General features: G+C 31.4%; 1 pseudogene; it reads left to right on the top strand.

Moving 5' to 3' along the window:
- The first annotated feature begins 5,212 nt into the window (after positions 1 to 5,212).
- LOC107866423 lies at positions 5,213 to 13,206 on the top strand (annotated as a pseudogene).
- Positions 13,207 to 13,260: the final 54 nt, after the last annotated feature.

Raw genomic sequence — 13,260 nt, 5'->3', positions numbered from 1 at the left:
GAGATGACAATAGACACACATAAGACCATCTAGATGAAGCATCTATTAGGACCGTAAAGTATCCAAACAACCCACTAGGTGGGTGAATTGGTCCACAAATATCCCCATGTATGCGTTCTAAGAACGCGGGGGACTCAATCCCAACTTTTGTTAGAGATGGCCTCACAATCAGCTTGCCTTGATAACAAGCATTGCATGAAAATTCACCATTCGAAAGAACCTTCAAGTTCTCTATAATTCGTCTTATCATTATAGATCCAGGATGTCCCAGGCGATCATGCCAAAATACGAAAGTATTAAAATTAGTAAACTTTCGGTTTACTATAGAATGTGCCTTAATTGCACAAATCTTTGTCCAATACAGGCCAGAAGATAAAGCAGGGAACTTTTCTATAACACATGTCTGCCTAGAAACATTCTTGGTGATACCAAGATATTTATGATTCATCTCATGAATTGTCTTGATATGATAGCCATTTTCACGAATATCCTTAAAACTCATTAAGTTTCTCTGAAATTTAGGAGAAAACATAACATTATTTATAATGAGCTTAGTTCCCTTAGGCAAGATTATAATGACTTTTTCGAAGCCTTCAATCAAATTGGCACTATCAAAAATTGTAGTAACATTAATCTTGCACATGTTTAGATGAGAGAAATATTTCTCGTCTTTGAATATCGTATGTTAAGTGGCAGAATCAATCAAACAAATATCTTCACAATTTGACAGCTTACTTTAAAAATTATCCATATCTTCAAATAAAATGACATTGACCAAATAAAATATATATTAAATCTTTGTGCAAAGTGAAAGCTTACACTATAAGAAATTGTTAATCATACTTTACTAAAAACAACAAAAAAATAATCAAATTAGTACGTGATTATGCATTATTTTTGTTGTTGATTTGATTATTTAAACTGTACATGACAAAAATTAATACACGTGTTAACACACATCAATTATACCATCAATAATAATCATACAACAATAACAACATTGTTCATTCATTGTAGTCGTAATCTACTATCATTAAACACTCTTATGTTATAATCAATTTATTGTAGTGTAAGCACTACCATCAATTGCATAATAACGTACACATCATGTAGTATTGCCTGTTATAAAAACTACAATACATATAAATTGCACAATAAATATATTTATACCATTTTATCTTTAATTGTGTCCATTCTATGCAACTGTTACCATACTTATATTTTTAAATATTATGTAATAAACTACGATAATAATTAAAAACAAAATTAGTTTTATCCTAACAACATTTCTTTTTTTTTTCAATAAACAATGGAAAAAATAAATTCAATTCAATTCAATAATAAACAACAATAATATAATCAAACTAATCAATACTAATTAAAAATCAATATTCATGCAAACAACTACTTTAATGTTACATAATTTTACACTTTGTGGGAATTCACTGGGTTTGTTGTTGTTGTTGTTGTTGTTGTTGTTGTTATCAACAACAAAAAAATTAAAAATCATTCATTCTTCCATGTTTACATAACCATCATCAATCAAGTGATCAATCTTTCCTTCAGGGTGCTCGAAAAAGTCTGCTACATCCAAGCATGTGATGTCAACATTATTTTCAGAGAGAAAGTTAACCTCAAAATTTCTCTCTTTCTTCTTTAGTGATGCTTGATAAAGATCAACCAAGTGCTTGAGAGCATGATAGTCACGTGAATAATGTCCTTTTCCACCACATCAGAAACAAGTAATTGCTTCACATTTCTTATCTTTTCTCTTTTTGTTTGATGAATTATTAACACCAGGAACAGGGTTTCTATCTTGGTCATCACGACCACGACCACGTCCATGACCACATCAAGGGCCGCGACCTTTTCCATGCCTAGAATGGTAAGCATGCACATCATTCACCTCAAGGAATGGTGCAGATCCAGTAGGTCGATTTTCATAATTTTTCATCAATAAATTATTATTTTGTTCAGCCACGAGAAGATGAGAACTCAGTTCAGTATATTTTTTGAAACCTTTTTCTCGATATTGCTACTGTAATAGCACATTCGAGGCATGAAAAGTAGAGAGCATTTTTTCCATCATATCGTCATTATTGACCGTCTCTCCACATAGTTTCAGTTGAGAAGAAATTCTGAACATGGCAAAATTGTACTCATGAACAGACTTATAGTCTTGAAACCTTAGATGCATCCATTCATATCGTGCTTTCTGGAGGATGACCATATTTAAGTGGTCAAACCTTTCTTTTAGGCTATTCTACAATACGAGTAGATCCTTAGTAGTAAGGTATTCAATTTTCAGAATTTCATCAAGATGACGCAAGAAAATCATAGCCTTAGCACGATTTTGACTAGATGTTGTATTTTCTTTCTTTATGGCATCTCCAAGAACCATAGCATCTAGGTAGATTTCAGCATCCAGCACCCATGAAATATAGTTCTAGCCCGAACATTGAAGGGAAACGAACTCACACTTTGTAAGATTGTTAGACATATGAAAAAGAGAAGAAAAATAATACCTTATCCTACAAAAGTGAGACGGTAGAGTCTCGTGCTGATAACGTGTTATAAAAAGTAAAGTAGAGAAGAACGAGAGTAGAGAAAGAAAAGAGAGAGTAATTCTTGAGGGATGATTTACAATAAAGGAAGCCCTTCTATTTTATAGGGAAAATTTACTCCTAGTTTCTGAGTAAAAGACAGATACTTCAAATCCTGATAGATATCAACTAGATCTTGATATATCTTGATAGACATTCACTACAACTAATATACATTAATATCATAACAAAAATAAAATTATAGCTAAAGTACCAATATATCTATATCTATAATCTATAATTTATAAGCTATAGTCTATAATATATTAAAAGTGTGAAGGGCCTTAAGAGTGTTGTTTGAACTTTTTGTCCTTCATTAAAAGTCTTTGTTTTTGATAAAATAGTCTTTTCACTATTTTTTCCTAATATTTAATAGTTAAAAATTAATTAAATACATTTTTGATAAAACCTTTCCTTATTAGAAGTCATCAGAATTAATGACAACTATTTTTTTTATTAGTTTAAGAATTCTAAAACAAATAAATTTGATTTTAAGAAGATTTGAAAAATCTAGAAATAAATATAAAAACGTTACAATAAGAAAAATTTAAGAATATCAAATTTTCAAAAGTTTTAAATATGTAATAAGAATGTAATCAATGATTTTGTAAAAAATTGACTTTAAAAACAAGGAATATATATATATATATATATATATATATATATATTTATACTAAAATATATGTTTAGGTTTACATTATTATATTAAAGTATGAATGATCATTGAAAAGTGATTTGACCTTTTTACACTTCATTAAAATCTCTGTAGTAGATAAAATTATTTAATTTTAAATAATAAAAAACTACACATGCAAGGCATGTGCTGTTCAACTAGTCTATAATCTATATCTATATAATATATTAAAAGTGTTAGAAAAGTGATTTGAACTTTTTGCTCTTCATTAAAAGACTTTGTAATAGACAAAATTATCTTTTTACTTTTTTTCTTAATTTATTATTTAACTATTGTAATAATATTGACTCCTAAAGTGTATGGGATGGACTTTAATAAATATATCAAAAAATATGCTTTTCCAAAAATAATTCGACTATTGTGGATTTTTTGATAAAAAATATGTGAAGATATGCAACTTTTCCCTAAATAGAAAAGGACTCCTATTAAGTTTTGAAGCCTTCCATTATTCTCTGCATTTATAAAATTAATATAATATTAATCATTACATTCTAACTTATGGTTTGTCTTAAGAAAAAAGTCTCTTTCAGTTTTTGTTTTTGAGGTGAATTAACTTTAATTCATGCTTTTCTTATTTACGTGGATACTTATGCAGTTATACGTCATATTTTATGGACGAACATTATATTAGATTTATTTTCTCGGTTTTTTGCATACTGATTTTGCTTTTCTTTTTCCTTTGAGATTATTATATTGTTTGTTGTTAAATTGCTATTTTTTCTGCTGCTAAATGCAGGTGATATATGAATATTCAACCAAACTTTAAGCAATTTTTGTATAAAGATTAGGTATGAGTAAACCTATTTTGTCAATTTAATGTTTATTTTTCATGAATAATACCTAATTTTACAACATAATTAATTTATTATTGGTCCTTAAATTAGAGTACAATTATATATAACTAAAATAGCATTAAGTTTACAATAATAGTTAACTTAAATTAAGAGTTGTTACTTTTTTATATTGTTCTGATTTCTATTTTGTAAAAATATATGTATCATTTAAAATATATCTTTTACCAATTCAAATTTTGTATTAAATAACTTGGGATAATATCTAATCCCTAGTTTCTCATCTTTAATCTCTAATCTATTACTATATCTACAAATATCTAAATCTATAATCTATATATCTATATAATATATTAAAAGTGTGACCTTAGTAATAGTGTTTGAACTTTTTACCATTCATTAGAATTTTTTGTTTTAGACAAAATCGTTTTTTTACTATTTTTCTTAATATTTAAGAGTTGAAAATTAATTAAATATTTTATGGTAAAACTTTTTTTTATTAGAAGTCATCAGAATTAATGACAACTAATTCTTTTTCCATTAGTTTAAGAATTCTAAATCAACTAAATTAGATTTTAAGAAGATTTGAAAAAATTAGGAATAAATATAAAAATGTTAGATAAAACATCCGCAATGGATAAAATTATTTAATTTTAAATAATCAAAAGTTACACGTGCGACTAAACTACTATATACAAAAACAAATAACTCTGTTAGCTGCCTATATTATAAGGAAATTAATTAGCTTATAATTAATTAGATAATTAGTTTATGTCAAGCTTTGAACAGTTGTGAGACAATAATGAAGATTCGAATGTTTCTTATTTTATATGAGAAATACTGTACTCTCTCTATCCCATTTTATCAGTCACCTTGATTTGATACGGCGTTTAAGGAAAAAAAAAGCAAGACTTTTGAAATTTAAAATCTATAACAATTCATAAATATTTGAGTGACTATAAATCATTTCATTAAGAGTAAAAGAGAAATTTTAAAGCTAAATCTAATTATAGTAAGATAACATTCTTTTTTAGACGGACTAAATAGAAAAGAATGACACATAAAATAACATGTTTTCTTATTATAAATTTCAAGAAGTTGAAAATATCGAGAGAGAGGACAAAATGGGTTATTTAGCAAATGTGAATCTCTTGTTAAGAGTTCTTTCATTTGTTTGTTTAGCAACTTGTGTAACAATTCTTACAACTTCTTCCTCTGACATGTCTGTTGCTTCTGTTTTTCATGGTGATGTTGAAGTCAAGTATAGGTTTACTGATTTCTATGCTTATCGGTAAGTGTTTGATCTTTTAATGAAAAAGATAAAATATGCATCAGAAATCTCTAAGCAACGATATAATAGAGTTGTCTTTGTATTATATCTATTAGCTATAGGTCATCAACTTTAGTCGTGAAATTAATCATGCCTCATGAATGTCCTTTTTAAAAAAAAAGTTGTATCTTCAATTTCTAGAGTAAGTTGTACGTGGAGCAACGATAAAGTTATTTTTGTGTCATTGATCATGGCCTATAGGTCATGGGGTTTGAACTATAAAATCAACAATTAATGTTTGAGTCTAGGTTGTGTTAGAATTTGTCCTAAATTTTCTACTTTACCTGATTTTCATCATGATTAGAATTACCTCTCTTGGTAAAAAAAGTTTCTCTTTTGAAAAAGATTTTTTTCCTATTAGGTTTATTCTTTCTTAGATGAAGAGTTTTGTAGCTCTATAAATATAAATAGAATATCTCTTCTCAAGTCAAAACACAATAGTATCCTCAATGTATTCATCAAAGAGTCTTGCTTAGGGGGAGATTTTTCTCTAATAGTTTTTTATGTTTTTCTTTAATATTAGGTTTTATCTGTAAGTTAATTGACAAAAGCATAAATAATATTATGCTTTTTAATTTAGTTTTGTGTCATTTGAATTATTGTCTTCATTATTTGTAAACTATTAGCTTCCACATGACGCCCTCTCGATTTCGAACCCAACAGGTAGCTTGGTTACTTACATCACTAGCTACCTCTTGGGGATTGGGATGCGATGATGACCATTCTCCGGTAAACGTGAAAGTCAATTGAAACAGTGGGATGGCCAGAACTTTTACGAAGAGATTAAAGATATGAAGAAGTAAACACACAAACATGGAAGCCAAGGAGATTCAATCTACTATATAAAAAATTAAATTTGAATATATAGTAGTATAATTTTTTGTCGAAGGGCATACTCATGAATCCCCTTGCTTCTACTTTGCTCCGCCCTTAGTCGGATGCTTTGATCTACACTTGACTGTTTTATAATTGTATATTTAATTACATTCTAAGGGAGCCATGAAACAAAGACAAATTAAAGTTATGATCTTTGTGTGAATTATAATTCATGAATTTGAACCGTGAAATCATGCACACCCTAAGGTGCAACATATATTTCTAGGTCTTATCCTTTTTATACTTACATAATCTTTCATTTTCGCATATGATTAATTGCTTATGTCTAGCCCTATTAAGTTGACTTGCAAAAAATTGTAGTTCCTTATAACAATCCTGATATAATAATTTGAAAAATTATTAAATTGGTGTTATAAAATTATTTATATTTAGTTTATATAAGTTAAATCTGTAGAATATTAATTTTTAATATTTGATGCAATAAAATGATGATTTTACAGATACATGCTTGCTTGTTCTGGTGCTGGATTTGTGTATTCCCTTCTACAACTGCAATTACAATAATCCAAGCCAAGACTGGAGATTGTATATGTGATAAACTGATCAGTCACTTTGATGTATATGCTGACAAGGTATGCCTAAATTCCTCACAAATTTAATACTTTCTCAATTTCACTTTTTATAATGTGTTTTGAACTTTTTTGTAGCTTAAAAAAATAAATTATTTTTTCTGGATTTTATGAACTTAAATATGATATAATGTTTGTGTACGTGCATGGTTATGAGAATACCACTTTTGAAATTTATGATTTTAAACATAACATAATTCATCCATTCGGTTTATGTTCATACATTTAGGATTTGAATTATGTGGAATTAGTTACTAATTCTCGTACTAAAGTAGATTGGTTATATCACATTCTTTTAGGATTTTGGCTAAAGGAGGCCGGATACATGATTTTAAAATTTTAATGAGTTACTACAACAATATCAAGTTAATGCATGATAACTGCTAAGTTCATTATAAAATATTCATAGATGCTTAGCAATTTTTTGGATACAAATGCAGGGTTTTAGGCAAAAATTATTAGATTTACGTGAACTCAATGCTTAAAGTTAGATCTTGTATAAATGTAGAGAAAATTTGGGAGAGAATCTGAATATTGAGAGAATGGAATTTTTTAGCTTCCAAGCTAGCTCATACACGTATATATACACCCATTGTATAAGTGTCCAGCTGTCAACTATTAAACCACCTAACTAACCAGCCTAACTAACTGATTAACCAACTAATTACATTGATTAAATTAAGTATACACTTCACTGCCAACTAACTAACCAACTCCAATACTTCCCCTCAAGCTGGATGTACTAAAAAGATTCAGGACTCCAAGCTTGCTTGACAACAATTCATGTTGAGATTGTCCTAAGGCCTTAGTAAGCAAATCGGCCTGTTGATCTTTGCTGTTGATGTAGAGTGTCTTGATCAGTCCCTTTTGTATCCATTCACGAATGAAGTGGCAATCAATTTTGATATGTTTAGTTCTCTCATGAAAAACTGAATTTGCAGCAATTTGCAAGGCTGCCTTGCTATCGCAATAAATGATAGTTGGTTCAATCAATTGTACTCCCAACTCCTTGAACAGACTAGTTGCCCAGACTACTTCAGCTGTTAACACAGCTAAACTTCTGTACTCAGCCTCAGCTGAACTTCTAGAGATAGTATTCTATTTTTTTATTTCCAACCAATTAAAGAATCACCAAACTTCATCAAAAAACCTGTGACAGATCTTCTTGTGTTCGGAGATGCAGCCCAGTCTGCATCACAAAAACCTGTCAAGTGTGATCTACATGTTGAACTCATCAATAACCCCTTTCCAGGTTCCATCTTGATGTACCTGACCACTCTCAATACACCATTCCAATATGATATTTTTGAATTCTGCATGAATTGGCTTAATCTTTGTACTGCATAACTAATATCTAGTCTAGTGTTGGTAAGATAAAGTAATTTTGCAACAAGCCTTTGATATTGTGAGACATCCTTATATGCTTCATCCTTGAAATGAGTGTTTTGACTTCCTTGGTTATATTCCATGCAAGTCACCTTCGTGTTACATTCTAGTGGTGTCATGGATGGTTTTGCTGTGCTCAATCCTACTTCATCTATCAATTCAAGGGCATACTTTCTCTGGTTCATAAAAATCCCTTTATCAGACCTGAGAAACTCAACTACCAGAAAATATTTAAGTTCTCCCAAATCCTTAATTTTGAAATGACTATGTAGAACTTGCTTGGTTTTGACTATTAACTCAGCATCATTTCCTATGATCAACAAATCATCTACATAGAACAACACCACAACCAGACTAGATCTCTTCTTCTTAGTAAACAATGAGTCATCCAAGTGACTTTGTGTGTATCCTGGAGTGCATAATGCTTCTGTTAGTTTAGCATTCCATTGTCTGGATGCTTGCTTAAGTCCATAGAGGGACTTAACAAGTTTACAAACAAGGTTGTTGTTCTTCCCCTGACTACTAAAACCCTTAGGTAGTTCCATATATACTTCATCAAACAAGTCCCCTTGCAGAAATGCATTAAAAACATCCATGTGATAGATGTTCCAATGTTCAGCAGCAGCTAAAGCTATAATAGATCTCACAGTGATCATTTTCACCACTGGTGAAAATGTTTCTTGGTAATCAATCCCTTCAGTTTGGCTGTATCCTTTTGCCACCAGCCTGGCTTTAAATCTATCAATCTCACCATCAGATCTATATTTGATCTTGAATACCCATTTACAACCAATTGCATCCTTCCTTGGTGGTAGTTCAACCAGTTTCCAGGTCCCATTATCTTCCAAAGCTTGAATCTCTTATTGCATAGCCTGTATCCACCTATCATCAATTATTGCCTCTTCATTGCTTCTAGGTTCAACTTCTATAGAGAACTTGGTCAAATAAGCTTTATATTTGGTGGATAGGCCATTATATGAGACATAGTTGATTTGTGAATATTGATGTGACTTGGATACTTGAGTCACATAATCCTTCATCCAAATGGGAGGATGATGAGTTCTACTAGACTGTCTTGAACCCCTAGACAAAACTGCAGGTTCAACATTTAAAATCTCCCCTTCATCAGCCATAAGTTCATCAACTGCAGGTTGTAAATCCTCAGCATTTTCATCAGCTTCAATTTCTGCATTCTCTTCCATGTGGTTATCATCCATGTGTAGTATATTGTTGTGTGTGGAAATGTCAGCATCATAAAGGTTGTAATTAGATTCCATATCAACAAGGTTATGAGAAAACAATGGTACGTAGTTTTTGCTCTTCATGTTGTGAAATGGAAATATATGTTCTCTAAACACAACATCTCTGCTGACCAACAACTTTTGTTGAACTAAGCTATATAGTGGTTAACCTTTCTGAGTAGTTGAGTATCCCATAAGTACACAAGCATCTGTCCTTGGGGAAAATTTATCAACTTTTACCATGTTTGTTGCATAACATAGACAACCAATAGTTCTGAGATGATCCAAGTGTGTCTTGTGACCATGAAAGACTTCATAAGGGGTCTGTCCTTTCAGTGCTGTAGTTGGTAGTTTATTTATCAGATAAACAGCAGTTAATACACATTTCCCCAGAATCTTGTAGAAATATTTCCTTGAAACTTCAGTGATCTGGCCACTTCAAGTATATGTCTGTGCTTTCTTTCTGCCACTCCATTTTCTTGCGGAGTGTAAGGACAACTACTTTCATGAATTACACCAAGGGATTTGAACAATGTAGTGCATTCAAGATTAAAGAACCCAGATCCATTATCTGATCTTACCCTCTTTATGTATTTATTGAATTGTGTCTGCACTAAACAAAAATATGACTTCAACACTGAAAACACATCACTTTTCAGTTTCAACAAATATAGCCAAGTCATTCTTGAATGATCATCAACAATGGTCAGAAAAAATCTATATCCATTATGAGTAGGACTCTTATATGGTCCCCATACATCCATGTGTATCAAATCAAAACTAGCAGCAGTTCTAGACATGCTTAACTGAAAAGGTAATCTGGTTTGCTTTGCTAAAGGGCATATCGGACACTCACTACATACTTCAATATTATCATTATTCTCTATCAAGGACAGTTGCTTGAGCACCTTCATGGATGGATGTCCTAACCTGTTGTGCCACTTCAACTTGCTTACCTCATCAGCTTGTGTCATGAAAATCTTTTCAGTCTTTCTTCTTTCATTGATTCGACAAAAATAGTAGTATAAGCCATTCATTTCTTTACCAATCCCCCTCACCTTCCCAGTGGAGAGGTCCTGGAGCACAAAGAACTCAGGGAAGAAATTAACTCAACATTTTAATTGCCTGGTTAACTGTGACACTGAAAGTAGATCATACTTAAATGTAGGAACAACTAATACATCATTTAGCATGCCACCATCTATTGTGTGACAACAACTAGTGTGAGTTACTTCAGTCATATCACCAATAGGTAATTGTACTTATCTCCCTTAACAACTATTATTACTTGATATTGAGCTGAGTCTATGCATTTTAGATGTAATGTGACATGTGGCCCCTGAATTAACTATCCAACTCTCTACCTTTTCTATCATCTTATCAACTACAGATAAAGTACCAAGAGTAATGGATGTACCTTCCATATTCGCCAGATTGGTCCTAGCTCCAGAGTTGGAATTCTCACCATCAAGCATGTACACAATGTTCTGATATTGATCAGGTGAAAAAGTGGGTTGAGTAGCTAATGTTGTGACAGCCTGACCTTTTCCTTTGTTTGCTGATGGTTCACCTGTATATACTCCTACATATCTATTCCCATGACTGATCCCATCATCTGAATATCCTGTTTGTCGATTGTTATGCATATAATCATCATATCTTGCCCAAGCATTTTTGTTCCTAAATGCAAAAGCATCATTCAAGTGTCCTGCCTTTCGTTCGCAAAACCAACATCATTATCAGAATACATTACTTTCTTATTGTCATATACATCTTTAATCATAGTGTTCTATTTTTGCATCTGCATTTGGGTGCCCTGCATATGGTTGAAGCCTTTCTTCTTAAATTTCCAGTCAGCAGGATATTCATTCAATTTGTAGCAATCTTCCATAACATGTCCCTGAAGCTTGCACTAATCACAAATTTGATCCCAATTTTTTTTAATAGGTCCCTTCTTTTGGAATTTCCCTCTTCCTGCATATAAAGCAGGAGAACTAAATACTTCTCCTCTGGCATGTACATTAGCTGTCATACGCTGACTTTCATCAGCCATTATCATCGCATACGCCCTTCCCACACTTGTCAAAGAGTTCAACATTAAAATCTGACTTCGTACCTGTGCATACACTTCATTTAAACCCATTAAAAACGAAAACAACCATAGGCATGCAATATGATCCACATAGGTTCTATGGATGATTATGCTTTCGATCAATTGTTTCGAGAGTTTCAACCGTGGTTGCACCAATTTTCATGGCGGCGGCCGATGTACTCTCCGTCTTCTTCTGGTTTTCTCTGAAATTGACAGCAATTTACTGGAGAATTGATGAATTTCGTTGATGAATCGATCCTCGATTCACAGCTTTGATACCATGTAAAAATGTAGAGAGAATTTGGGAGAGAATCTGAATATTGAGAGAATGGAATTTCTTAGCTTCCAAGCTAGCTCATACACGTATATAAATAAGTGTCCAGCTGTCAACTATTTAACCACCTAACTAACCAGCCTAACTAACTAACTGATTAATCAACTAATTACGTTGATTAAATTAAGTATACACTTCACTATCAACTAACTAACCAACTCCAATAGATCTGTCTTTCGATGAAACCCTTTTTCAAACCCTGCTTGAACACAAAATGCTTCTAAAGAACAATTTTGAGTGCCTCCGGCTCCCGTTAATTCTGACACAAGTTATATATAATTATATAAAAATACATAAAAAATGATATAAGACTTAAAAAACATCCAGTAAATCAAGAAGATAGACAAAGGTGGAGCCAGCCTTTGGCACGGGGTTTCACCGAACCCCCTTCTATGGAAAAGTATACTATTTATACATCACTAAAATTATGTTTTATGTATATATAATAGATGTCGAACCCCCTTCAATTAGTTTTTCTTCAAATTTTGAACCCCGTTGTGGAAATTTTGACCCGCCTCTGATAAATGAGTGTTTTAGTTTTTAAGTGGAACTTTAAAGCTTTGAGCATCAATATGTATGTTCGAACCTCCCAAACACCCACGACCCCTGAATCCTGGATCATCCTGGATCTGCCACTGTGACCACGACTACTTTTGTTTCATGATAATATTGTTATCTTAATTAAGGGTGTTTAATTTGCTATTTTACTAAAGTATGCATTATTTTACAGGATGATTAAATTTTTTAATTAATATGCAGATAATGTCGATGATAGTGGGCACGGGTGCAGCAACAGGATTTGGATTAACGGTGGATTTGAATCCATTGCCTAATCGTGCAATGGTTACCGTTAATTTTCTTAACAAAGAAAAGGCAGCAACTAGCTTTTGTATTTCTGGATTTGCCTGCAATATGATTTCATCTATTATCTCTTTTAAAATATTTAAGGATGATTACTTCTATGATTGCTAGCTACTAATCAATGTATACATACTAAAAATTCAATATTAATTTTTATTTGATTTTCTCCATTGTTTAATTCTTTTGTAAAACATTTTGGTTGGAACTTGGAAAAGTGATAATTTATATACCTTAATTTGGTTCTTTTGAAGTTTCCATACATATATCTTTTCATTTTATTTAGCGAGTGAACTATATTCGCTTTCAATATCTGAGTAATCTAGATTCATAAAGTATAAATCAATGTAAGGAAGAAAATGTTTGTTAGTAGAAATTTTTTTTATTTTTTGTTTAATTTGAGAGATGCAATTCAATCTATTCTATCACAATCTTTGGTATGAAGTAAAATTTATGCTAAAACAA

The sequence above is a fragment of the Capsicum annuum genome, chromosome 3 (genome assembly GCF_002878395.1).
Source record: "Capsicum annuum cultivar UCD-10X-F1 chromosome 3, UCD10Xv1.1, whole genome shotgun sequence".
Taxonomy (NCBI): domain Eukaryota; kingdom Viridiplantae; phylum Streptophyta; class Magnoliopsida; order Solanales; family Solanaceae; genus Capsicum; species Capsicum annuum.
This window is presented reverse-complemented; position numbering and strand designations above follow the sequence as displayed.